Source organism: Ornithodoros turicata, chromosome 1, assembly GCF_037126465.1.
Source record: "Ornithodoros turicata isolate Travis chromosome 1, ASM3712646v1, whole genome shotgun sequence".
Taxonomy (NCBI): Eukaryota; Metazoa; Arthropoda; class Arachnida; order Ixodida; family Argasidae; genus Ornithodoros; species Ornithodoros turicata.
In genome coordinates, this window is record NC_088201.1 from 221900380 (window position 1) to 221927406 (window position 27027).

The 27027-nt window shown below is 45.8% G+C and overlaps 1 long non-coding RNA gene across 1 annotated transcript; it reads right to left on the reverse strand.

The window, feature by feature from the left end:
• Positions 1-216: 216 nt before the first annotated feature.
• Positions 217-26734, reverse strand: LOC135379060 (uncharacterized). Its single transcript, XR_010418693.1, has 4 exons — positions 26521-26734; positions 24451-24571; positions 3069-5207; positions 217-231 (listed from the first exon to the last, which is right to left on the reverse strand). It is a non-coding gene; the product is annotated as an uncharacterized LOC135379060 (long non-coding RNA).
• Between the last annotated feature and the right edge of the window lie 293 nt (positions 26735-27027).

Genomic DNA, 27027 nt, shown 5'->3' on the forward strand with positions numbered 1-27027 from the left:
TCGCCCGTCTAATTTCTACGTCTGAAGGATACAGTTAAATCTCTCCCGGACCTACAACAAGACAACGACGTGAGAGTGTTCAGGGTTTATTCTCCCCGTTCCAAGTCCAGCCTCGAACTGCCAGTCCGTTCCTCAGTTCTCTTCCTCGTCACCTCGCCACGAGCAGACCGTCGATGCCAATGCCTCGTCGTCGTTCCTGTTTCCCGGAGCTGACAACATGACACCTCCCTCCTTTCGAGTATAAAATCGTGTCCACGTTTCATGCGTGTTGATGAAGGCTGGCGAATACACATGAGGGACACGATACGCTGCGGACTTAGAGGTGATATGACCCTGAACCGGTTAACACCTTAACTGACACGTTCCACGAACGACCACTCCAAGAAGCAACTCCAAGAAGCAAAAGCAAAACACAGTTGACATTAACGTTATACTAAAATCCCGCAACCGTCCCGAGCAGGGAGCCACGTTATTTCCCATAATTAAACCCTCGACCAATGCATACATTTCTCCAACCCTCGGCCCGATCAAGTGCACGACCTCGACAAGAAATCTGCAGCTACATTATCCTTTCCCCGAATACCCAAGTGTCCAGCCGCCGGGTGCACGCACGACTGCGCACGCTTCGCGTTCGATCGTCGCCCAGTGCCTGAGCCTGGTAATGGAGAATTTCTGTCCTTCCAGACCTATTCCCTCTCTAAAGTCTGACTGCTTGTGGATATGAAATATCTCCGAACTCAAATGTACCGACATGCTTCCGTCCAACCACCTGACGATCTTGGCATTATCCCGCGGCTTTCGATTTTCCATCTTGCAGTTGTCACAACGCCACCGTACCATATTTTCAAGTTTGAGCCTAGCTCGTTCTTTGTTCAGTACTTAGTACCCTTCAGCTGCTTTGACGTACCGCCGTGGATCGTACGCTTTTGCTGTTAAGGCTCTAAGAGGAATCACTTATGTCCAACGTGTACAGAGGTCTACTAAGCACAGGGCGTAACGATGACCTCTCGCGGACGCCGGTTCCAGCGGACCTATGCAGTCTATATACACGCTTTGAAACGGTTGTTCCGGTCTGGTGAGTGGGGTGATTGGAACACGATCCGATACGCGGGGGTGGGCAAACGTCTGACACATATGACAGCTCGCGCAACATTTGTTCACATCTGCTACTAGCGTTGGCCAATAGAAGGAACTCCTTATTCGGGCTCGCGTTTCCTTTCCTGATAAATGGCCTCCAATCGGCCTGTCATACGCTAAGTCTAAGACTGTCTCCTTCTGAGACTGTGGTAGAACAAGTTGCATTTGTATTTTACCATTGACATTTTCCATATGAAAGAGCACTCCATTCTCAATGAGCATGCCATGGGTCTTGCTTCGGGCGTGCTCCCACGCGTCCGAAAGGGACGTGTCTTCCCGTTGCTCCCTGGCAAACTGTAAATCTGAGGGTTCCGCACATTCGCCCGCTACCCCTACACTGTTTGCTCCTACAACTGCGCCGGCTTCCCTTGACTCCTCCGCTACGCTGTGTTCCAATTCTACGTGCTCACCCATCATGGTCATCCCTGCACCTGCATCCACCTAGCGTTCTATAGCGAACATCTCTTCCGCTTCAGATTTGGCCCTGCGTACAAAGCTGGTGAGCTCCTCGTAATCTTGAGGCGTGATCAGGGCACCGACGTCATCCGACAACTCACTAGTAACCGTACACAAGATGCTACATTGAGGAGAAACTCCCACTCCCCCATTCTCCCCTTTCAGCGCGATATCCAAATATCGCAGTTCTGCCTCAACCGGAGCTCCGAAGGCACCCTTTAACTGTACAACACCCCTCGCTTGTGCCCAACAGTTCGCTGGTACATCTCTCGGGTGCACCACCGTTACATCCGCGCATGAGTCTACTCTGGCTGTGACCGCTCTCCCTTCTATGGCAATGTCCACCCAGTCCGCACGGTCCCGAACTGTTCCGTCTGTACCCTGGAACCCGACCTTTGCGACTAACCTCCGTGGACCATCCGCCCGGGATACAGACCGTTGCCCCTCCGATCCCCGCTGAAGCTCCGGGCAAGCCCTACGCATGTGGCCGGACCTCCGGCACTGGTAACAGAGTCTCGGGTTCCCATAGTCACTGTCCCCTGTCCGACGCGGCCGTGCGGTATCCCTGTCCGACCTAACATGGCCGTTCGGATAATCTCGCGTGACCCCACCGTGTCTTCTCGCGTGAACCACATCCTGCCACGACTCCTCGAAATTTTCTGCAGCTGAAACCAGCTCCCTAAGACGTAGCCACTGAATTACTTCACCCTACAAAACCAACCTTTGCATTTCCTCAGACATTTCTTCCTTCAGTCTGTCTGATATCATTAGTTTCCTGGGGTCATCCAGCGTCTGAACGCCTCGACTGTCCAAGTAATACCTCAACAACGTCTCTACCCTAGTGGCAAACTGATTCCAAGACTGGTCCGTCGTCTTCGTAGCGCTGTTAAATAACCGCTTGTACGTGTTCGCCGTTAGCCTTAACTATTTACGAATGAACGTCTTCAACTGCCCATAGGTTGGGATTTCTGTGACCGTCTGGGAAGCTACGAAAGCTCGCATCCGCTCGTTCAAGAAAGGGAGGATCACAGCGCCCTGCACAGACTCGGGAATTTCCAGGGAACTACATAACGCGTCAGCACTCCGAAACCATGCTGGCACCAAGGCGTCCAGATCGGGTGATCGGGGGCAAGGTAGCCCGTAGTTCTGCAGCGTACTCGCCCATGCGCCTTCGCGTGCCTCCAGCCGCGCTTTCCCCACGAGCCTGCACCTGTGTCTGCACTATCGCCAACCTTAACCTTTGCAACTCAATCTGTAACCTAAGCGCCAAGTACCTTCGGTCCGCCCCCAGATCAGCGGTCGCGTTCACTCTTCGGTCCTGCTCAGAGTTGGTCACCCCTTCCATATGTCCAGGAGACAATGGCGTCTGATGTGTCCCTTCCGGCGCGAGATCCCTAACCTGTTCTGCCCTTTCCATTCCCCTCGTCCTCACCATTGACCTGGTCCTTCGGGAGAAAATCAATTGAGGTTCTCACCCGTCCCTGGACTCGCCAGATGTCCTCCACTGCAAGAATTCTGCTGCTGCAGCCGATGCCACGCAGCCCACGGTGGTTGCCGTTGCCTTAGATCGGTAGGCCAGATCCGCCGTCCGATCCGCCGTGCTGCCGCTGCTTCGGAGTGATCCGAGTAGTGACGTAGGTTGGCCGGACCACTCCATCCACGTGTCCCGCCAGGAGCGTGAGGTTGGGTGATCCTGTCGGGAATCCTGTCGACCGCGCCAGTTAAATCTCTCCCGGACCTACAACAAGACAACGACGTGAGAGTGTTCAGCGTTTATTCTCCCCGTGCGAAGTCCAGGCTCGAACTGCCAGTCCGTTCCTCCGTTCTCTTCCTCGTCACCTCGCCGTCGATGTCGTCACAGTCCGTCGATGCCAATGCCTCGTCGTCGTCGCTGTTTCCCGGAGGTGATAACATGACAGATACTTTCATGATAAGCCTAAGTCGGATCCCGCCATTTCAGGTGATTTTCGCTTATTAGATCAATAGAGCTCACATGCCCACACTCAACATTAATGGAGGGCCCGAGTGACGTTGGACCAAAGGTCTCTTTCTTTCCTGTAAGTAAAAATTCAACAAACTTTAGTGATCCTCATACTGTCTGCTGCCTACAGAGGTGGTAGCGTTGACCACAGGCTACCGGCAACGCACAGGGAATGTGGACACCGTTAAATTAGCAACTAGAACTCATTACGACCCCCCAGAGTAATTGGGACTATCCAAGGAGTCACCGTTCTGTGTTTGGTGGTGTTGTAGTCATGCATGGTTTTGGGAAGTGCAGAAACGAAGTCGTATTTTCCGGTGACCCTGAAATACCTGAACATTCTGTAATGCACAGCTCTTATCAATCGTTCTGCTTTTGAGACCTTTATTACAGAAGAAAACATGAAATATAGAACCACCTTTTTTCTTGCGAGGAACTCCTTGACAGTCTTCTTGTAGAATTTCCCTCCTGTATTGTAAAAGATGTGTGTAAGAAGGTTACCTGCCCTGAAAAAGTCCTGTCCTTGCCTTTTTTCATTTCGCCGGATGATTTGTCTTTAGTGAGAGGGTGCGCGCAAAACAGGAGAGGGGGTCTATCGCCACGAGAACGTAACGGTAACCACCGTTGAAGCGCATGTACTCTGAAAAGTCACCGAGATCCGTTTGCCAGACGTCGTTTATCATGTGGTAGGTTGTGCATCTTCTGTTAAACTTTCTGCTCATGGGATGGTGGAGGCCAGAGGTGGGCGTTTGTCTTCACGAGCATCACCCCACCTCAATTTTCTGGGAGAAAATTTTTCCTCACGTCACCTCAAACATTTTTTTTAAATTTTCTTCACCTCACCTTACCTCAAACATCACCAGATAAAATGGCCCTCACCTCAACTCACCTCAGATATCGTGAGATGAGGGTGAGGAAACCCTCGCCCCCACATGCCCTCGTGAGGGTGCCCACCTCTGGTGGAGACTGTCCCCATCCAACTTGGCGACAACGTGACACACTTTTCTGTCATGTTCCAAGACAAATAGTCCCCCCTCATATCTGGCGACAAGTCGAGCAGGTTATTGAGGCTTGCTGTTGAGGCTTGCGAGATTTGGGTATTGAAATTAGATGCAATAGTTCTGAGACTTTGGGGAACCAGGAAGGTTTTTTCCCAGTCTTACATTGCAGCAAATATTTGACGAGTTTGTAAACGAAGGAGTGCCTGATGGACATGCCCGACATGGAGAGACAACCCTCTTCAACCGGGGAGGTGACCTTTTGTAATTGAGAGTACCCTTTCCGCTTCTGCTTCATCGTTCTCTGGGCTATTACTCACCTCCTGTTTCTATCGGGGGTTGCTTGCAGACATTTTCTGATGCACAGTTTGTGACGTAGTTGATCCACGATGAGGGGATCCCGGCAAAACATTTGGCAAACAAGCGACACAGACATAAACAAACAAATTAATTATAGCAAAACACCAGTGGTCAAAACCTCCTTGAAGGAGGCACCTTTTTTATTGCAAGCTTAATTTCTGTTTCTTGGGTGCTGATTATCAGTAACCGTGCCTCCTGGCACACACCGGAAATAGAGCGTCATTGGTACAAAAACACAGTGGATTGAATAGGCAGTCACGTGGCGTCCCGAAGCACTGCAATCATATTTAAAAACGTTACGTTGATATATTTGAACACTGCATGCAAGCAGAAGGCAACCTGTTGCATTGCTCTTCCCAGTGCTAATATTTAAAAAAATGACTTAACCACATAACCCACCTAGTGAGCACAGCCACGCCAAAGTATTTTTGAGTTGGACGAACGCCTTTTTGTGAAACATAACCCATATATATTGTCACAACAACGTGTAGGTCATCCATTTGCAACGGGTCATGTCCAGACCTTAAGCTCTATGCACTTTTTGAGCTCTCTGACCAAAGATATCTTCCAATACCAGGCGCTCTTGATCATCGGTTCCATTCAGTTTTACCAATCACATTTTAAAATTTTTGTGGGATTCTGTGCATCTGCCAGAAGCTTTCTTTGAATCACAGACTCGCATGTGATACTGCATCGTGTAGCACGCAACAAACTACCGTATTTCATGTCTAACATCTGGATTTTGTTTTTAGTGAGAACCGTAGCACAAAAACATGCACGCAAAAGCTCCAGAAGCCATGTGGTTGCACACCATGCAAATGCAAAGAAATATCAGAGCACATATTGCCACTTAGAAATGTTGTTTCGGGGGTCTGAAGAATTAGGGCATAGCATAGGTTGTAGAAATCCAATCAGCGGGTGAACCTTATCCATCTGTTGAGTGCTATTTCAACTCACAACTCAGCCCATGGCGTGTAAAAGTATATAGAGGGAATTTATGTGACTCTCGCAATGGGAGACATTCGTGGTCAGCCTCTGAATTAATTCCTTTCGCAGAAATATTTGATCACATCACTTATAGTGTTTAATATTTATCATGTAGGACATGATAAGCAGCTGTAAGATATATCCATGCCTGCAGCATACTCCACTGCATTTACAGTTAGATACACGTTACTAAAAAGATTGGCAAAGGCCAGTTTTACAGGTTGGGTGTCGAACCAGAAAAAGTACGTCGTGGCTTGTATTTCGTTCCGGTTCAGTTCCGGTTCGACCATGCCAGAAATCGAGCCGGTTCACAAACCGGTTCGCAGCCCCGAATCGGTTCGCGAACCGGTTCAACGGTTCCATTCTATATCTCGTATACAACTACTTTTATCAGGAAATGTGTGGCTAGTAGCTTCCTGCTGTTGTCTGCATTGACGTTTTTAGTGGTCACGAAGGTTAAGGTGGGGTAAGATCAGACACCTGGCAAGATGCGACATTTCTTGCTCGACGCCGCCTGTCTCATAGACACATTGCTTCATGCGCTTGAAACTTTACTCATAGGTGGTTCTGCATGTCAGGTGGTTCTGCAGGTGGTTCTCAGGTGGTTCTGCAGGTGGTTCTGCATGTTTATTGCGCGTCAGAATTACCGGTATTGGTGGTTGCGTTGAAGACGGAGCAAAAGAAAAGATCGGTTACTTCTGCCTGCAATGTAAAGACCCGTAAAAAACGCGTGATTTTCTGTAATCCTTTCTCTTGTCAGCTGTGCAGCACCGTGTTGCAGGCTTACTCTGTCAGTGTAAGTACACATCCTATTTCATTTTTCATTCATCTAGATATATGCAAAACATGGGCACTCTTGGCTATCCGGTATTTAAAGTGTCACTCCGGACTCGGAAACAGGGTTTATCTTATTTAGTCCATGAAAAGGAGGTGCCTCAAGAATTCTATACGCGAAATCGCATTTTTTTTCTTTTTTTTTTTTACGAAAGCTGTGCATTTCTGTCAATTGTCGAAGATCTGCTGTGCCTCCACAAGTTTCGATGACGTGACCAGCGAGCGAGGAAATCATAAGCCCACAAATTGCAATGATATCATGTTCTGGGGAAGGCACTCGTCTCCTAGCACTCCTAGCAACGACGCTGGTTTCCGGGGAAGATCACGTTGTCGAGAAATCATGTGTGGCTGATCGAAAGGAGAGGGGGGATGGGATAGATGCATTTTTGCTCCTTTGTGTTTTCTCCAAGTTTGGAGGGTTTGGATGATATGTCAAGTGGGCTCCGCTAACAGAGTGCGAAGAATGAACCCCCCGGAAGACGCGAAGCCGGGCGCTTCGTTGGAGCATAACGTGACATCACAGTTCTCAAAAATAAAAATTAATTTTCGTTTAGCTTTCGCGTCACGTAGAGCCAAAATAGTTTGCACGAATGTAAAGTGAGACAAGAAGATTTCAGTAGCATGACTATGGTAGGATTTTAAAGACACGATATTTAGTCCGCAGAGCCACTTTAACTGAAAAATTAACGCACCCGATAATATGCACAGGGTAAGACGCGACAACTTTTATAGTTAATGTAATTTAGGAACTGATAAGTCAACTATCAGGTAGTTTTATTCTTATTCCTCAGACAATCTTTTTTGCTTATTGCCTAGGATTTGCAGCAAATTGTCCTGTTTCCTAGGATATTTCCAGCAACGCGGAAGCACACTCAAAAGCGAGCGACTAGCGACGCATCAGACCGGTGGTGCCTTGTTTGCAAGGAAGAGTGAAGGGAAATAGCACCGGGTTTGGTGTGGTTTTACTGCACGTCATGTGGGCGGTGAGCTCAAGGGGGCTGTGTAGGTGCTTGGATACCAACACTAATTCGTAGGTAGTCCATTACCGCGGCGTGTCTCATCTTGCTCCACGCGATGTCTCGTCTTGCCACGAGGGCCGCGTCAAGGTGACACAATATGCATTTTTGAATTTCTTGTTCTGTGTTTACTTTAGACCCGGCTACGTCCGTTCTGATATACAGATCAGAAGCTCTAGAGCTCTGAGAATGTGCGTATGGCCAGTTTTTTTTTTTTTTACACGAAAGAAAAAAAATCCATATTCAATTGGAGATTTCTGTCATCTTGCCCCATCTTCCCCCTACTCCCTTTAGCGAGAGAAATGTGTAATGGATGCTTTCAAATAGCGTCCACCCTGATTCATTGCATTCGCAGCGTGAATCGACCTGAAACCGTACCGAAGCATGACGAAACAAGAACGTCTGCCACCCTTGCTCCGTCCGAGGTCACAGCAGTGTACCAGTTAATCCACAACACAACGGCAATGTGTCACGACACAACTGCACTAGCAGTACGCAGAATTACATTTACTTTTCAAGCCACGATCAATCAAACAGGCACTGTTCTGCGTATACGCTCCTTCTCCAGTTCTCATGTTTCTGACTTGTTTAATTTCTACTGCTCAAGTGGAAAGGGGAACGTGCGCGCAAGTTTAGTCATATACATGTTTTGTAGAGCTACACAACTGACCAACTACATTCCTGCTTTATTCGTCCGCGTGGCGCTTCCTCTCTGAAGAGCAGACGCCGCAACGCGTGCATTTGGCGCTAGCGGCGGCGCTCACAAGGACAACTGCGCTTCAACGTGTTAAAAAGGACGCTGAAAGCACACTTACTATACGTCCTCGTTTGACGGCTAGGTGAAAATTTGCCAAATGATATGAACACCAATGTGTCTTCGTTCGGTGATTGATAGGCATTTGAACGCCTATTCTGACTTCTTTTACGTCCGAACCGTTTTTTTGCGAACCGCTATTATATTTTTCCGATTCTGCTCCGATTCGGGTTCAGGTTCAATTCCGGCAAAAATAACGGTTCGGGTACGGTTTTCGGTTCGGGCTCGGGTTCGGTTTGACACCCTGCTTTCAGGGCCCATGCAACTAGAGTCTTCACGGAAGTTATGCTATAGCATGACTATCGCTCATGAAGTACAATTATATATGCCTGGACATCTATTATGTAGTGCATTATCTAAACTTCTGAGCCATATGTGTGGCTGCATACGAAATTATATTTTATGCACATGCTGTACATTACTAGTCATATATGCGCACACGAATAACAGTGAATATATGTGATGTGGCAAAAACAATGCTAGCCTCCACCATCATTGTGTCCCTACAACCCCTTGCCTTGCAACTTATGTCTTGTGAACAGGGAATATCTCACTAGAAAAGACGACGCTTGTGTATTGTTTGGCAAGCAAATAAATATATTTATTTACATTTTCCACCAATCAGCAATATTGAGACCTGATGCAAATACAAATGTCCAGAAGGAAACTACTTACAAGCTATTCAGATATATTCAAATGCAGACATGGCAGTTCTCTTTTTGTACCTCAGCACAGTACAGCTTCAAAATTAACTAACTGTACAGGATCATCAATCTTAAAATATCTCAAGAGGGGAATCACATCAAGCTCAAAGAAAGAAAAAATGGGCAGCTCAAAATGGCAAAATAGTTCCAGAAAAATCTGAATAATTGGCTGCGGTTGTGATCTATGTACCGTTCATGAATGGAACATGTTACCTCATTGTATTGCCTCCATGCCAGCACTAGAAGAGACAGCCTTCCAGATCGCTGTTTTCGTGTTTTTCTCTGGTCTTTTCTTCTTCTGCAATAGCAAACAGGGCCATAGTGGAACACAAGCAGCCAAGGACAGGATGAGACACAACCTGACCTGATCCAATGTAACTGTTAATCTGACTGTGAGCCTGGAACACACCGACAGAGAAACACAACACAAGCTGCAACATTAACAGAGAGCTAACTGAGCTGTGGCGAGCTCTACATTGGGAGAAAGTCAACAAGTAATTCATGAATAGGAATGAGTGCCTGAAATGTAACATCCCTGACTGGTAGCAGGAGAGTCCATGTTCAGTTCATGGTGCTAACACTGACTGGCGTTTTCATGAATTGTTTGTTGAAGTTTCCATGTGGCTTAGAACATGAACATTCATCAACCATCGAATGCTGATGAGGTGATGAGGGTTCGTCATCCCAAACAGACTCAATTTGTTGCATGCGTACCTAGGGATGCTCACCGCTACAGAAAAAAAAATGATGACAGGAAATGGATAGTCATGTTTACTTTATAATGATTTTGCACATTAGAAATAATACTGTTGAGAACATCTAAATTTTAATGAGACGAGTCAACAACAACAACAACCTTATTTCGAGATGGGGAGTTTCATCGCAGGGGCGACACTCTACCCCATTGCTGGTGGTGATGCGGGGAATGAGATAATGAGCCCCTTCACAATAAGGATCGAAGTCCTATGGTATCCAGAAAGGTGAAGATAGCTTTGAGGGCAGAGTGTTGGAGGGCTCGATGTGGGCAGGGACCAAGCAATTTTGTGAGAGAGATGGCCGAGAGTACGGTTCGGGAAGGTTGATAGTGTGGGCAATGAAGAAGAATGTGCTCTAGATCTTCTATAGCACCGCAGTGACTGCATTGAGGAGAGCCAACTTGCCTCAAGCGGAAACACCACTGAGCTGTAAAAGCCACATCGAGGCGCACTATTGACGAGGCGTGTGTCTAACTAATGTGGCGTATTGACGAGAGCTGTGTCTAGGCATGCGGAAAGCAAGCGCTGGATCAACTCGGCCCACCATGGCTGGAAGCAGAATGTCAGCGGTTCTTTGGCGGGAAGCCAGAGGGGTCTGGAGGCGTCGAAGGACGGAACGACGACCTCCTCTCAGCAGCGCAATACGCGTCCCTCTCAGAGACGAGAGAGCGGCTCCTGCAGCGCGATCGGCCTGTTCGTTCCCTGCGACACCGCAATGGGCGGGAACCCATTGGAGAACCAGCCTGTGCCATGCTTCGTAGACAAAGTTGTAAGCCCTTAACACATCCAACACCAGCAGTGCGGATGATGAGCCTCGCATGCCAGAATTTTCAATTGCTTGCAGCACACATGTAAAGTCAGTGAACACGACCCATTCCCGCGAGGTAAAATTGACGACATGCTGCAGAAAGAAAAGCATGGCTATAGAGTTCCGCAGCTGTGGATGAAGTCTGATGCGACAGGCGACGTCCTTCGACTACGCCTTCGGACGGGATGACGAATGCCGAGGCGGATTTGCCATCGCGAGCTGCGCCATCGGTATATGGTGCGGTAGAGATAGGAAAATTCGCGTCTACCAGAGCATAAAAATGGTCTCGAAGGACTTGAGGGGGAACCTATTCTCTTCGTTCCTGGTGGTGCGGAAAACGTAGGAAGGTTGCTGTCACAGGCAGAGACCAGGGGGCGTCTGCCGGTGTGGCGTCCTTAGTTGCGAGGCCAGTGAGAGCCTGGCGTGTCCACTGACCTTGCATTTCGCAAGTGTTGATCAGTTATGTACTGAAGAAGATCGAACTACATGCTACTTCATGAAGTCGTCCATATCGCCTGTACGCGAGTCAGTATTTCTTCGAGCTGTTTCAGAAAGTGAAGCATGTAAGGTGTTTTCGAGATTCAGAAACAGCAACGCGTGCGAGAAAGACGAGGTCACAATTAAACCAGTTAAGTTCGTAATAGCCATAATTTCTGCTCCTCTTGCTCATATACATAACTTGTCATTATGCACTGGTGTCTTCCCAACAAATACTCGTATGAAGATAGCCAAGGTCACGGTTGTTTCGAAGGGGGGCAGTGAGAATGACCTGGGAAATTATCGCCTGATTTCAGTTTTGCCGATATTTTCCCCGTGTTTAGAGAAAATTATTCATTCCAGATTGAATGCATTCTTTGATAAAAACCATATTCTCGATGACTTTCAACATGGCTTTAGGAGTGGACGGTCTACAGAAACTGCCTTGCTGAGACAAAAGGAACTGATCATTAACCATTTGGAATCTAAATTATTAACATTAGGTGTACTCCTTGATCTCAGCAAGCCATTTGACTGTATAAATCATAATATCTTTATTTTCAAGTTGGAACACGAGGTACGTGGCGTAGTTTTACAGTTGTTGATATATTATTTAGAAGAACAATATGTGCAACTTGGACATGACCTGTTGTCACCATTGGATAAAGTTAGGGAATAAATGTTAATGAAGGAAGCACACTTCCACAGGGAAGTGTGCTGCGGCCTCTTTTGTTCATTCCATATCTTGATGATGATATGTCAGTTTGAATGTGAATTTGCATTGTATGCGGATGATGCCAGTATATTTTTTGGTGGTGCTGATGTTGATTCGTTAATTGACACTGCAAATGACTGCACTTTATCGCCTAGTCAAATGGCTCACAGAAAACTCCTTACGCATTTACACTAATAAAACGAAAGCTATTAGTTTTGGTCAGAAAAATAAAAATACAAGTAAGTACAGCATGGTAGAAAAGCGCACAGAAGACACGGACAAAAGAAGACGACACCACTTGCGCTACTCACAACTCTATATTTAATCAAAAGACACAAAACACGCACATCGCAACGCCCCTTACGACAGCAACAGCTTCAATCAGGGTCATCCCAAACAGAGATAAGAGGCCTCCACCCGCTGCTATCAAGGAAGAAAATCTCCCTCTCCGATAATGTTACCGATGCCTGACTCACACACTTAACGCCCATCTTACTGATAGCATAGGCCTCTACTAATTCTCTAGTCAAGGCATTAGAGGACACCGCAACAACTACAGTGTCTTGAAAAATCGGGTTGCACACACATCTACTGCAATGCAACGCAAGATGACCAGAGGGTGTGCCTCCCAAGGATGAAGCATGCTCTCTGAGCCTTATATTGACGCACCGACCCGTCTGGCCTATATAACATCGACCACATGAGAGGGGGATACTGTAGATCACACCCAGCCGACAGGACACAAAATGCTTAACATGCTTGACATCACATATAGGCTCAGAGAGCATGCTTGATCCTTGGGAGGCACACCCTCTGGTCATCTTGTGTTGCATTGCAGTAGATGTGTGTGCAACCCGATTTTTTTTTCAAGACACTGTAGTTGTTGTGGTGTCCTCTAATGCCTTGACTAGAGAATTAGTAGAGGTCTATGCTATCAGTAAGATGGGCGTTAAGTGTGTGAGTCAGACATCGGTAACATTATCGGAGAGGGAGATTTTCTTCCTTGATAGCAGCGGGTGGAGGCCTCTTATCTCTGTTTGGGATGACCCTGATTGAAGCTGTTGCTGCCGTAAGGGGCGTTGCGATGTGCGTGTTTTGTGTCTTTTGATTAAATATAGAGTTGTGAGTAGCGCAAGTGGTGTCGTCTTCTTTTGTCCGTGTCTTCTGTGCGCTTTTCTACCAAGCTGTATCCTTACCAACTAGCCCAACGTTGTTTGTTGTTACAAGTAAGTAGCCAATTAGTATATAATGGCACACCACTTTTAATTGTGAACTCTGTCAAATGCTTAGGTGTAGTTTTCATTGAATAGCTATAGTGGGATGAACATGTTGAGTGGATACAGAGGAACCTGTGCAAAATAGTTGGTATATGTAGTAGGTATAGACACATCTTCCCCTTCCGCATTAAGTTATTAATGTATAATTCCCTATTTTTCTCGCATCTTAACTACTGTCACTTAATCTCGGGGACAACTTCGATGAGTAATGTGAAACGTCTGCTAGTTTTACAAAAGAGTGTAATTCGTGTAATTGCGAATATTAGATGTCGCGAGACTACAGAAGGGTTTTTGAACTTGACAGTATTATAAATGTTTTATATATCTATGAACAGAGACTCCAGTGTTTACAGAGAAATGTTCGCCGATACTCCTCAATGTCTGAACTAATTAAAGGACAACGAAATATAACTTCCTACAATATTCGCCATAAAATTAACTGGAACGTCCCGCGTGTCCGAACCAACTACGGATGCGAATCGTTATCATAGCGTCTATCTGCCTTTTTGAACAGTTATTATTATTATTATTTTTTTTGTTATCTTTCCCTCTTGCTTGTATGCCCATGTATGCTCGGGTCATTTCCTTTTCCTTGCATGTCAAGTGTTTGGGAGGTGGGAACTAGTCAAGCTAGCTGTAGCTTTTTCCCCAGTTTCCCCATCAAATATTATTTGATGAAATAAACATTCAATTCAATTCAAAATAGTTACCATTTTTCTTAGCTTTCAGAACACAGACAGTGCATTAATAAGAGCAGACAATGTTAACATGAATTCTGGGCTATTCTTCAATCAAACAATCACATATAGTAAATGCACCTTCCTCAATGGATGTTGATGAGAGTGAAAATTCTAAAACGTCATCGGTGTCGACATCAGCTTCTGCGTGTCAGAAAGGATTGTATGCCCAACGGTAATCCAGCTAACAGTAACAAAAATGTGCTAAAGGCAAATTAACTGAAGTAATGTAACCTACCTTCTATATCCGACAGTGAAGCGCTTGTACCACCCCGTCCACAGGAAACAGAGTTTGGACAGCAAAAGTGTTTGGACTGGGAGATAGCAGTTAATCGGAATGGCGACCTTTGTTTTCCACTATGAAAGCAGAGGTTGCAATGTTGAGGGCAGATTTAAGAGTGGTGCCAAGATGTCTGCAAGAATGGGCCCATGAAAAGCGGAATATAAGTGAATGCTCACATTATAACATCGCATTGTCACACCTGTTGGTGGCAGCTAGACTGCAACTAACGTGTCATCAATGTCTTCATGCACCAGATGCAAGCCTAACCCTGCTTCATTTCCGCCTTCAGCGTGCACCTGTGGTAATCCACAAGTTAGATTATCAATACTGTTGTGTTGTTAATCGTGACTATATCAGAGGAAGCGCAGTAGGACAGCTGCACAATCGATTCATGAAGCTTTCTATTTTGATATCCGAACGCCGACTTACCTTAGCTCTCGTTTTTCGCCTTGATCCTCCGTGGCACGTTCCAAATTTGTGTGTCGGTTATCTCACTTCAGATGATTTCGTGCCCAGATTCCAATTTGCCTCCGGAGCCGCGTGTATCCTATGATCACATTTTCGGACGACATGCTTAGAGTGGAACTCAGTCCTCACGGCTGTCTCTGTCAGCCAAGAGATTAGCATTGCTTGGTCTTTCAGCCACTCATAATAGGTAACCACTTGAATGCTCCGATGAATTCTTCTAACAGCGTAGCACCGTCGCATTCTTGACATCTTCGCCGTGGCATATCACGTATCATATCGCCTCAGCTCATCAAAGTCAAGGTGAGCACAAGAAAGTGCGCTTTCCAAATGACGCCGTGCCAAAGAAATGTTCACATGCTTTGTTTCAGTCTTAGCAATAACATAACGGCTGTTCGAATGTACGATGCACAGAGAATGAAAGCAAAGAAACAAAGCGGCCAAGTCAAGAGTCCATGCCAAGCCCAAGACAGATAAACCTTGAGCAGTGACGTCGGTGCTCCATTGCGGAGGGTTTGCCGACGATCTGACGGGCGGGCTGGGAAACTAAAAAAGAAATGTTTTCTAAAAAACTACAAACAGTTGGACCAAGATATTTCCCAGACGTATTTAGTGTTCGTTAATCAACACGCAGCGCTCAGTTTTGGGGCACTTCAAAATCGACATATGTGACCTTTAACCACCACTTTACCGTGAAACCCGTATCCAATATCGTCATAGTCAATACAACCCATTCATACCTTCTTTTCGGCTTTGACCCCTAGGACGTCGGCTATTGTGGATTCTGAGTTTTTGATTGTTTAACCTTTGTATATCTGTATGTTTGTTGTTTGACTTGCCGCCTTTGACTTACGCCCTGGAACTATTTAGACTGTATTGTTGAGGGACTCGGCTGAGATTGCTCCACGTGGCAATCGTGTGAGTAAGCCATCCTTTTTTCCTGTTCCTCCTCTCCGGAGATTTTTCAATATACAGGGTGTCCCAGCTAACTGCAAACATATATTTTTGTTTAAATATATATAACACTTTTTCCAAGATGAAATCAGTTGCAATATAGATATGCTGAAGGGCACTCACTCACTCAGCACTACGATCGCCAATCACCTTTAAATTTGCCAGAAGAGAATGCTGTTCGGAGCTCCATATGTGGTAACACTATGTTCCACTTGCATTCAGCACACATGACCCGCATGGCATGCATGTCCTGCCGCGCGTGTAGACTTTTAAAAACAAGGGTGCCCCCCAATGTATTGCACAATGTACGAAACCATGCTGGGCGGACGCAATGCATTCTGGACAAGTCGTGGTCACATGTCACAGAAAAAGTCAACGCTCACGGGACCTTAAGGATGACCCCGCCCGTCATCGCCGGCCAAACCGTGTGTAAAGAAAACGCGTCTGCTGTTTCTCTGCGCTGGTTGGGACGTCTCTCCGCCACGGTAACTATTTTGATTGGATAATTCCCCAGTAAAACGCGCAGTTTTACATGAGGCCTCATACTGTTGACAACTTCTAAAGATATGACGGGGACCCCGCGTAAGACGCACTGAACGGATACAATGTACTTAAACTAAGGAGAAATGGGTTACCATGTCGCGGAAGAAGCATCCTGTAGCTTACGGTGACAAAATATGTTCATATCTTGGCTTTATGTGGTCGGGTATATCTCGGCAAGCGCTAAAATGCTATGTAAACCAAGTCACATAACATCAAAATGATGTTTCTTTTGACGTACGACCAGGACAACACGGCCATTTCGCAAAAAGCACCCGCTTGAGGGCAGTTACAAAGCAGAGCGGCGGCTTTGAGTCGCCCTTCTGCTTTTATAGGGCAACAGATCTGGGGCCCCAATTTTCAACTTTCACATAGCGATCGTTATCGCTTTATTTAAAGTTTGCACGCTCCAAAGCCGGTGTGGTAGGCTCGCGCAAGAGGTCGTGGCGAATTACGGGCCGTGTCTAAGTCTCCACATGGACTCAGCAGTTCCTGCTATGTAGGGCTGCGAACATAAACATGCCAATAACAATGCGAGCGTAGAGCGACATCTGTGGACCGCTACCATCACCACGCCGGTTCGCCGAACGTGGTGCATTTTTGCGTAGGTCACTCTCATGGTGATTCTGCTGACAGTTCTGTTACCAATTTCCGCGATGTACCAATGTTATTGCGTTTTGACAGAGCATATGTCAGGAACTATCTAATTTGAGCAAATTTTTCAAAGATAGTTCGAGAAGTCGGTTACTCAGTTTATGAACTTAACCAATAGAGGGTTGGTGACATGTAACACTGTTGCTCGACGAATGGGCGATTGTTTCCCACCAAGCTTGGCCCGGGTCTTTTCACCGTAATTTCATTTGTGTATTAAAGGGACTCTGACCAGAAACTGTGGGAGCTCTTTCGTACCTGTAGTCGATAAAGCACCCAACAAGGACTCTCCATGCGAAAAATCACGCATTAAAACCCCACGGTTTCTCTAAACTCGAATTTTAAACATTCGACTTCATCCGAGTGCAGCACGCCTAGCGTCAAACCGAGAAAACATACGTTTATATAGAATATCCACCCCGGTCCACCATCAAGATGACGTCAACACGGGGGCCACTCGCAACACCCACAATTGGCTCAAACGCGTCACGTGGTCACGCAATATCTGTCAATTTCCTTCATGAAATGGCATTTCTACGTTAATATGTTTTTGTTACAGAGCCTCAAAAAGAAAAATATACCCTGCATTTATCACCTGCAACAGTTTCTACGATTTTCTTTTCAATCTGTACACGGCGTTCGATATATGCTTCCGTATCCGGTCAGCTGTAATGGATGCCGTATGCCGAGCTTGCGAACTGCGAACTTGTGTGACTCCCGGTTCATCCTCTTTGTTCGGGTCATTGGGTTGGTGTTGGAGTTGGTCACCATATTCTGAACGTTTCACCTATCGTTGCGGTGTACTGTTCTTGATCTGCTGCGAAGCGATGAACCGCAACGGCAGTCACTCGCCTCATTGAACTTCTGTCTGCTGCATCTCAAAGGAGCATGGGGACCTGATGATACCTTCAACTAAAGAAACCAAATGTGCTCTCGTGTGGTCCTGACGGAAAAGTAGTATCAACAAGGTTAGCACATTTATTTTTCAGTTCCAAGTCTACGTACTGAAAACCATGCAGGTGCAGTCGATCATTCTCGTAGCTGTTGTGTAACGCGTATGCTTTCTTACATATCCCACAGAACCCTCCACTTTTTCGACCAAGTTATCGTTATGAGATCCTTCTGATGGCCTTTTGAGGCTATGCCGCTCCGAAGCATTGAGATGACGAAGCGTCGTGGTAGCTGCACCTCTGCCTTCGAAAGATGAATCAGTCATTCCACACTGTGCTTACTGGCTTTGTGTAGAGTCTGGCAAATCCGACAGACTTGGACTGCCTTTTTCAAGAAAGTTTGAAATGTAAGTATGTGTATATTGGTTTCACATATCCACCACATATTGAGCGTGTGTATGATTGTACTCTATATGCTACAGCGTATCAGCGTACATTATTATTCAACACGTAGTGTGGCAAACTCGACATCAGTCACACAAAGCCAACAATTGCCTTTTCTTGAATTGCTTATTTTTATCATATCATGTTTTTGTCTATATCTCAATTTACCAACCAACAAAGTATATTATTTTAGTATAATCGTCTGATATTTAACAAGTCACAGTTTTACCATGGTTTTGGCACACTATAGCCCGAGTTGCTTATGCGTCATTAAATTGAATCATCGTCATCTTCAACTGCCATTATTCAATTGAAGTGCCAGGTGGATATAATGATATGGCAAGATATATTTTTTTGCTGTCATCCTGGAATTGCTCATTTCAGAAGAATAGTCACCGTGAAGTTTGTTTTCGTTTTCAGAAACATTAAGAGGACTAAAACCAAACACTTTTCTTTCAGAGCATCCCTTATGCACCTGCATTTCAATTCCAATCTGTATTACAAGAATGACACCACTCAACAGAGATGAACATCTGAAAGTGAAAGAGCTGGAATGAAGATACGTTAATCTGTGTCAAAGGTTCTTAGTATGTGTGCGAGTCGAGGACATAGGTCTCAAGCTTATTCCTGTCTTCAGAAGAGGTGACAACTATGCTCCTTCTATCTATTAACCAGCTCCACTTTTTAGGGTTCCCTGTAAACTAATGGAGCACATCATGTACTACCACGTTGTCAACTAAGTTGACTCTGTCAATTTCTTTTTTTAAATTCCAGCATGGCTTTAGAAAAGGGTATTCAGGCAAAACTAACGTAGTGGAATTCGTTCACAGCATTTCAAACTGTCTTGATTTCTGGGTCCATGTAGATGTAGTATTCTTTTTATTTTGTAAGGGCTTTTGACACTGTGCTCTACGCTCGCGTGTTGGCCAAAGTAGCCTAATTAAAATTTGATCCTGCTACCTGGATATGCAGTTTCTCAACTAACCGTAACTGTGGCGACAACTCGTGAGGAGAACCTATCATATCGCCACCATGCAGCATTTGTTATATTACAATCGCTTCACATTTTAATCTAGTCAAAAGCAAGGCCTTTTGGTGATCGGTCTTGTATAATTACGTGCCCCTCCGTTATGTAACACCACACTGGGTTCTTCAACCTATGAGAGAGAAATAAATATATTGCCAAGTAAATTGTCTACAAGGCTCGTTATTCCATTTCGCCACACTACCACAAGCAATTGTTAGAGTAGTGGCCCAGGGTATGAAGCTCGCCACTAATCATCATTCAAACAAAGTTCATAGTGTAAAATGCTTTACTCAGAACACTGGCTTAACACAACAATTAAGAATAAAGAGAGTAAACGTTTCATTGCCTGTCCAGGTGGCATCATCCCTCCAACAGAGAACAATCAAAAACAATATCAAAGGAGTCAAATCGGTGGTCCGCATTCCTTTCATCCAATGTATTTCATACGCTATTTGGAGGGCACTGTGCCCATCAGGCATTTTGACTGTGCATATCAAGTTGAGTGCATAGAATCTGATGCAACCTACATTGGCGAGATAGACAAAAGACGTGGGACAAGACTAAAAGAGCCAGTTGCCAGGGCTACTAATGCTTAGCTTAACTAAACAGGACCGAATCAGTCTACCACTGCTGTCCTAAGGGACATATATTTTGATGGTGCAGTAACCTTTGCTCATGACTAGCGATGGGACCCTAGAAAGTTCTTAGAATCCTGCTTTATCAGGCGTGATGCTTCAGCCTGTAATACATACCGTGGCCCCCTATCGGATGTGTAAGATTCCCTCTTAGATAGGCTGATGTGCTCATCTTTGGCCTCTGTTGTACTGATGATGCCACCCGGATAGGCGACAAAACGTTTACGCTCTGTTTTTATTCGTTGTGTTCAGCGGTGTTTGCAGTAAAGGACGCTACATTATGAGGTTGTCACCCGGCTTTTGGAATATATTTTCAAATAAAGTTGTTTTACAAAGCTCAATACATTGCAGAAATCATTCTTGGTGCCTATTGTTTTGGGGGTGCCATTCTAGCAGTCACATGAAGCACTGAAGGGCCAATTTAAAAAGTAAAGGCAGTCTGATTTATGTTCTTGCTGACATGGCACAGCGTATGTACGAGGTAGCTCCATTTCAGAAGCCTGAGAACACTCAAAGCAATTAGTGTGCTAGCATCAGATATGGTGTACAGCATTACATATTTGCTTTTGCTAGGGCAACTAAGAAGGGTGGATAGAAAGGCAGTTACAACCTGTTTCCACAAAAGACACTCAGATTCATTAGCAATTTCCTCTAAGAGAGCCAAGGCTTTTTCTAGATTACTAGAACATGGGTACCTGGTTATAAATAACAACAATTCATCTACCAGAAGTCAGTGTTTCACACACCCTGCTTTCCATCAACACTATTAAAAGGTGTGACCCCCAAACCTGCACAAAATTCCTGGAGAGTCTTTACTGGACACTGTTGCTGTCCCTCTCACCAGGTGCTCGCTATGAACCCGATTCACAGTTCTGGATGCACTGCCTGAGCTAACTTCAGCATGCTTTCCCAACACGAATGGTATATGCTATGAGGAGTGTTGTACTTACTGAAAGCAACATGAAATGCTGTACCTTGACAGGTAACGTTGATATCCTTCTTAAGACCGTAGAGAGATGTTCCTTGCTCCCTTTCTTCCAAATCTTACTATCAGACGCAAGCCCACTTGCCACCAAGCCAATGAGATGTGCCTCACAGTCAGTGCAATCAAGGGAATCAATCACTGAGGCTCAGAAAAGCTGTTTTCCATCGGGATCTGATCCAGCACTGAGCCGTGAGTAGCCCCGTGAAAGTACCAAGGTTTCTTCGAATTTTAAATGTGCCAGCATTTGTTTTCCTCCCCTCCTTCTTTTTATGTAGTAGCTGATTACTTTAGCCTTGTACTGCTTTGGAGATTGTGGAGATGATGTAAGAGGTGGAACTAGGCTTTATGCAAAATGAGGCAAAGTGTGACTATGTACAAATCTTCTGAGAATGTCTATGTATCATTCACACAAAGAGAGGATACGTGTTACATCTTTTTCCGGTTTTGATATTTATTTATTTATGAATATGTCTCAAAGGCCATTGCAGGCATTACATGAAGGGGGACATCAACATGGGTCACTTAACAAATACGGAAGTTACAAGGAACATACATATTTGGAAGACAAGACTCTATTTTTTGTTCGTTCATCAGTCTTGCTCAAGAAATTGTTCACTGTAGCAATGGTACACAATGTCACGAAAGGAGTGCTCATCTATCGTTCCGCAAGGCTCATTAAAAAGGACTAGTGTTGTGTTTCAACACAACATGTTGAACTCATGAACCATGCCTCATCCTGAGAGCTATAGATCATCCTAAATACAGATGCTGAATTATTTTAAATGTGATAGACGAGCTGTGCGAAGAGGTACCCCCAGTTAGGATCTTGGGTACTTGAAGCCTGTGGCATTTTCTGTGGGAAAGGCTTGCCAGACCCTCTTCACTGCACAGGCTGGGATGACCATGATCTTGTTTTTTCCAAGCTTGTGCCATACTCACCTTGCAAACTGGCGATACGCAGTGTATCTGCATCGTCTACACAGATGTACATAAAATATAGTTTAGGCAAATAGGTAACCGGTTACAGTACAGTGTGTGTGCATTGTCATTTCTACATGTACCTGAGAGTAACTGCAGTTTACCTGCCCACACCTTGTACATTACTACACACGCTGTGTTCTTTTAGAACCCAAAATTGTTTTGCTTTTCACTGAATCGACAATCAAGAACACTCAATATCTCTAAAAACCTACGCTAAAACATTATGCACAGGGCAATACATAAAAACGTGACTCAGGACACAGCACACTGACAATTACAAAACTGCCTATATTGGTTTTCTCCAGTTCAGAGTCGTGTACTGTATAGCCTTTTTATGTGCTGCGCCCTGTACTGGAGTTTTTAACGACTCTATTGCAGGACCAAACCAGTTTTGGGCGCCCAAATTTTAACATCGTTCGACAAGGACACATGTGACTTACTTGTGAATACAGTCGCTCATAGGTTCGCGCTGCCCACGGAGTTCAATATGCGACCTTCAGGACAGTCATATTGAAGAATAGAAGTTGGAAATCTTTGTGGGTTGTAATGCACTCATACTGCAGTCATTCGGCAGTGTTTTCGAGCTCCTTGCAGCACAAGCATTCGATCTCCTTCGGCATTATGACACACCAGCCACACCGGCACCATGAACAGCAAGTGCGCATTAGATATCAGAACACGAAATTTGTGAGAACGTTTACATGTTCGATCACAGTGTGCGTTAAAAAGCTCATCGCTTACCTGAAGACAGTCGACTCATGCTGTTTGCTTCATCTGTAACTGATGTTCGTAGAGCTCTAACTTCGTCTCGCATTCGCGGCATCGGCGACGTTTCGAAAGCCTACCGAGCTGTTCAGCACGCAGAATTTTCTTCTCGATGTCTCGATCGCAGAAAGGTCAGAAAGAAGTTCCGGGCTCGAAGTCTCCGCATTTCTGCCTTCGACGTCCATATTGAAGATCGCTTTCCGGACGGATGCCGGCGCTCTCACAAACTCACTAACAACAGAACTTCCGGTCCGGGCGCCCAATGAAACGTGGCCCTCGTGACTTCGTCACACACACGGAAATTGGCGGATGTCCAGTGCAAAGAGGCTAGATTTCGGCCCCGATTGCGCGAGTTGAGGGGGAAAAGCGAAGCCGGTTTTGAGCTCCCTGTTTGGCAAACTTTGCCTCCGCGCACAGCCAAAATATTTCGCGTGTGGCTTGGAGGCATATTATACCTTCGTAATAGATGCAAACGAAATATTTGTCGAACTTCTGGTCAGAGTCCCTTTAAAAATATTTAGTTTTTCGTCGCACAAAAAAAAATTGCAGTGTGGATTTTTTTCGGAGCAAGCTCACAAATGCCTCTGCCAATATTAACAGCTTCCGTGCTGCTTTACAGCACCTTTAATGTATCGAACTTTGGAAAGCACGCCCTTTTTTGGTAATATTATTACAAAAGCGCAGCGCTTTGGAGACAAGTATGGCTTCGATCACTCAATATGATGACGTAAAAAGATTGCAAACAGTGTATTAATGACCTGCTGTCACACAAAGTGCCCATACACCTTCAGCGACTACGCTCTATGACGAGGCCTTTACGAGCTGTTGACACTTGTGGCATACGTGCCTGGAGTCGCAGCTAATCAGAACAGTATGTGCACAGCTCAAACCCGAGGTAATTAGAACGCCGCTTCGACCAGCGAATCGGGAAGAGAGCCACCACCACGCGTCACGGGAGACGGAGATTGGCCCCTTGGGGTCCAGTGCGGTAACGCAAACCAGCTCGATTACACCGACGGGAGACCTGGGAAGAGTTTTCTCAATAAGGATACCGAATCACTGGAATGGGTTCACCCCGAGATAGGGATTGTGGTTCCCGAGAGCAGTGCGTCTGTCCACCCTAACGGCGCCCAGGAGAAATTGTGGGAAATAGTGTTTCAACTGTCCTGCATGTGCTGCAGAGGTGTCGGACATGCCATGAAGTGTTGACTCAGCATCACCCTCCACTGTGGTTACTATCGCGACGTTTGTTTGGGTTCGCGCCAATTATGTAAAGGTGTAGGATGGGCGATATCAAACGGATGCGACACCCATTGATCTCATTGACACACGCAAAGGCGGACAGCAAATACAAAAAAAATTGCCACTGGACTACGGTCATCCTTATTTATTGTATCACAATATTGAAAATGCCCTACTCTGCGAACTCAACCACCTTCGCGTGTATCAATTAGATAACGGCATCGCATCCGTGAGATGTCGGCCAGCATACACCGTCATAGAACCGCGGCTAACACAAACAAAGCCACGATGGCAACCACAATCGAAGGCAATGCCGAGTTAACTGCTCGTGACAAGGCGGCCACTCCCGTTGCACAAGTGGGTCAGTCGGTCTCTTTATTTGTCGTAAGCGCCGCTAAGGTGGCTCTGTTCATGCTCCGGCGGTCAAAGCGGCGTTCCAGTTAGCTTTGCTTCGAGCTGTACATGTGAACGTCCGTTGTGTCACCACAACGTTCCAGATCACCAGCGGCTATGAGCCATGTGATATACTTACAGATCCATCACACGAGCGCCCTAGTGCTTGTCCTTGTAAGAGGCGAGGAACGGAGTTCTGCGAACGAGCGTTCGAAGGTCCACCGGCGAGTTGAGATGCCTCTTGCCTCGATTCTACCTGGCTGGGGGAAGAATATGCGATATTACGAGGCAGTGCTTTCGACAACACTGTAAAAGTTGTATCTTGTAAGAGTTGTTTCCCGAAATCACAACTAATATCGATGCTTCGGGTAGTTGGCGAAACATACGTCGAAAACAAGTTTTATAATGTTTTTTTTTCCTACGCAGCGAAATTGGAATCGTGCTAGAAGGGGTTGGGGTACTTTCACAGACGTGGTTCATTGCATCATGGACGCATTGTACTGCAGACTAGGATACTGAGAAAAAAGAATTATCCTACGTGTTTTTCTTCTGAGCGAGATACAAGCCCTGGAAAACACTCTCAATCTAGGCGCAGACGACACAGACCTCAGAGTTGCGCCAATTCCCATTGGCAGTCCTAAGGACGTGACTTCTCGTGCGCTTCCTCGCTGGTGGCGGCGAGGGCTGTCATGTCAGAGGCGCATAATGTTCACGGTATTCGCGGTACCCATGTTCTCCGCTTCTATAATCATCTCCGCTGTGAAACTTTCAATGTCGCTTCACATCTGTGCAAAGAACCATCTTTCATGTTCATCCACGATAACCTGGAATGACCTGGTAACAACCCCTTTAATGTTGGCAACCAGGACAATCACACCCATTTCCCACATTTAGCAAACGCGTATTGACGAGTTGGTTCGCACTTCATGTGTGCAGCATAAAATGCATCACTATTTCAGTAATGGTCTCTCAATTCGGCCTTTCTGTGTCTGATCTTTTTGGAATGCCTCGTGGTTGTTCTTGTTGTCGTAGTAGCAAGTCGGTAGTGCCAGCACGATGTAGTTTAACGTGGCAGGGACGTCAGATATAATACTTCTGTCACCCGGCAAATTTGACGTCATTCCAAGCGAATCATATTTACACTGGATGACATTCGCTCATTGTCACACGGTGACACCGCATATCATTTCATGAAACTTGCAGTCACTCAGCGAATGAGTTGGGGAACCCATTGGGTTTGGCCTCTCGCACCATCTGCGTACCCTCTGCGGTAGAGAAGCAGCAAAAAAAAAAACAACGTTAACCAGAAAAAAACGCAAAAATATATAAAGAAAAGCGAATTGAAAGTTATTGTCCTGTAAGTTTTCCGTGTTTCCTTATTTCTAAAATTACTTTATTCCTAAGATTAAAGACGGGGCTCCTCACGTAACTTTCATAAAGCTACTCTTGTCCCCAGTCAACCCATTCACTGTCACGCGTACACCATACAGCAGTACTATCCGTCTCGTCTCTCTTGTCGCTATCTTGATTGTCGATTGCGATTCGTCTAGGTAGTTATCTATGCTTTTACTTTCCTCTACGACCAAAGCGAACAAAATAGATTTCTTGGTTTAGTTGTGCAAACGACGTTTATATTTTTTTCTTTTCTTTTTTGTATTTCGATTACCGGCCGACCGCCTTCACCAATTTGAACAAAGCTAGCAGCTGTTTTTGGACGACTTGTCTAGGAGCGCCAATTGGTTGACGGGACGCGCATTCATTCTCAACACACTCTCTCGAACATATCCTCTCATTCACGCACGCATAACAAGTACGAGGCAGCGGCATCTGGCGAACGTGATGGAATTTAGGCACCTATGCATTTAGTCGGAAAGTAGACGCCAGCGTGATCGAATCGATCAAGGCACTCGATCGCTAAACACGTAGGGCTTGTCTGCCTATAGAATGGCGATATATGTTTCACGTGCCGCAGGGTAGGGCTGCGGATAACTTCTGCCGCCTGGAGTTCTCTTCATGCACGCCGGAAATCTCCGACACACGGTGCTGGGAGCAATATTTACCTGCCCCCACATTGCACCATCCTCGGCTGGGTTTGAACCCGCGATCCAAGCCAACACGTTACCGACTGAGTTACCGAGGAGGACACCGAAAAGAGCGGACGCAACTATCCACCTCGCCGGGCCGCTAATTACGAACGTTATCAACTTACCCGTCGAACACTGCCAATACCACCACGATGAGAAGGAATGTCCACGGCGCCATCTCGACTTGAGTTGTCCAGACGATTTCGCAGTCAACCCTGGTTCACATGCTATGCATGGCTCCCTACTGGGCTCTTATACAGAATCTCCTTGAGTGTGTTCCTAGTAATATTCTCTAGTTGAATACTTAAGCGCACGAAACCATTCATCGCGTACTTGTCACGGTATCTTGTGAGAAGGCATGAAACATCATTTCTGCGTTGTAAAGCCTTTTCGACAGCCAAGATTAGGTCTGCACGACCTCAATTTTCTGTCATTCGGAAATGGGACATCAAAATGTATATCATGTGTAGGTTTCCAATCTAAGATCGCCTGGGTGTGCGCTGTTCGTGTCTAGACGCCTCGGTATTGGAAATGTATATAAGAAAATGTCGCAACAGTAGCTGTTGGGTCCGTATGCATAAATCAAGCTGCGTTTCATTACCGTAGCTGAATAGCAACCTTCGAGGAAGTCA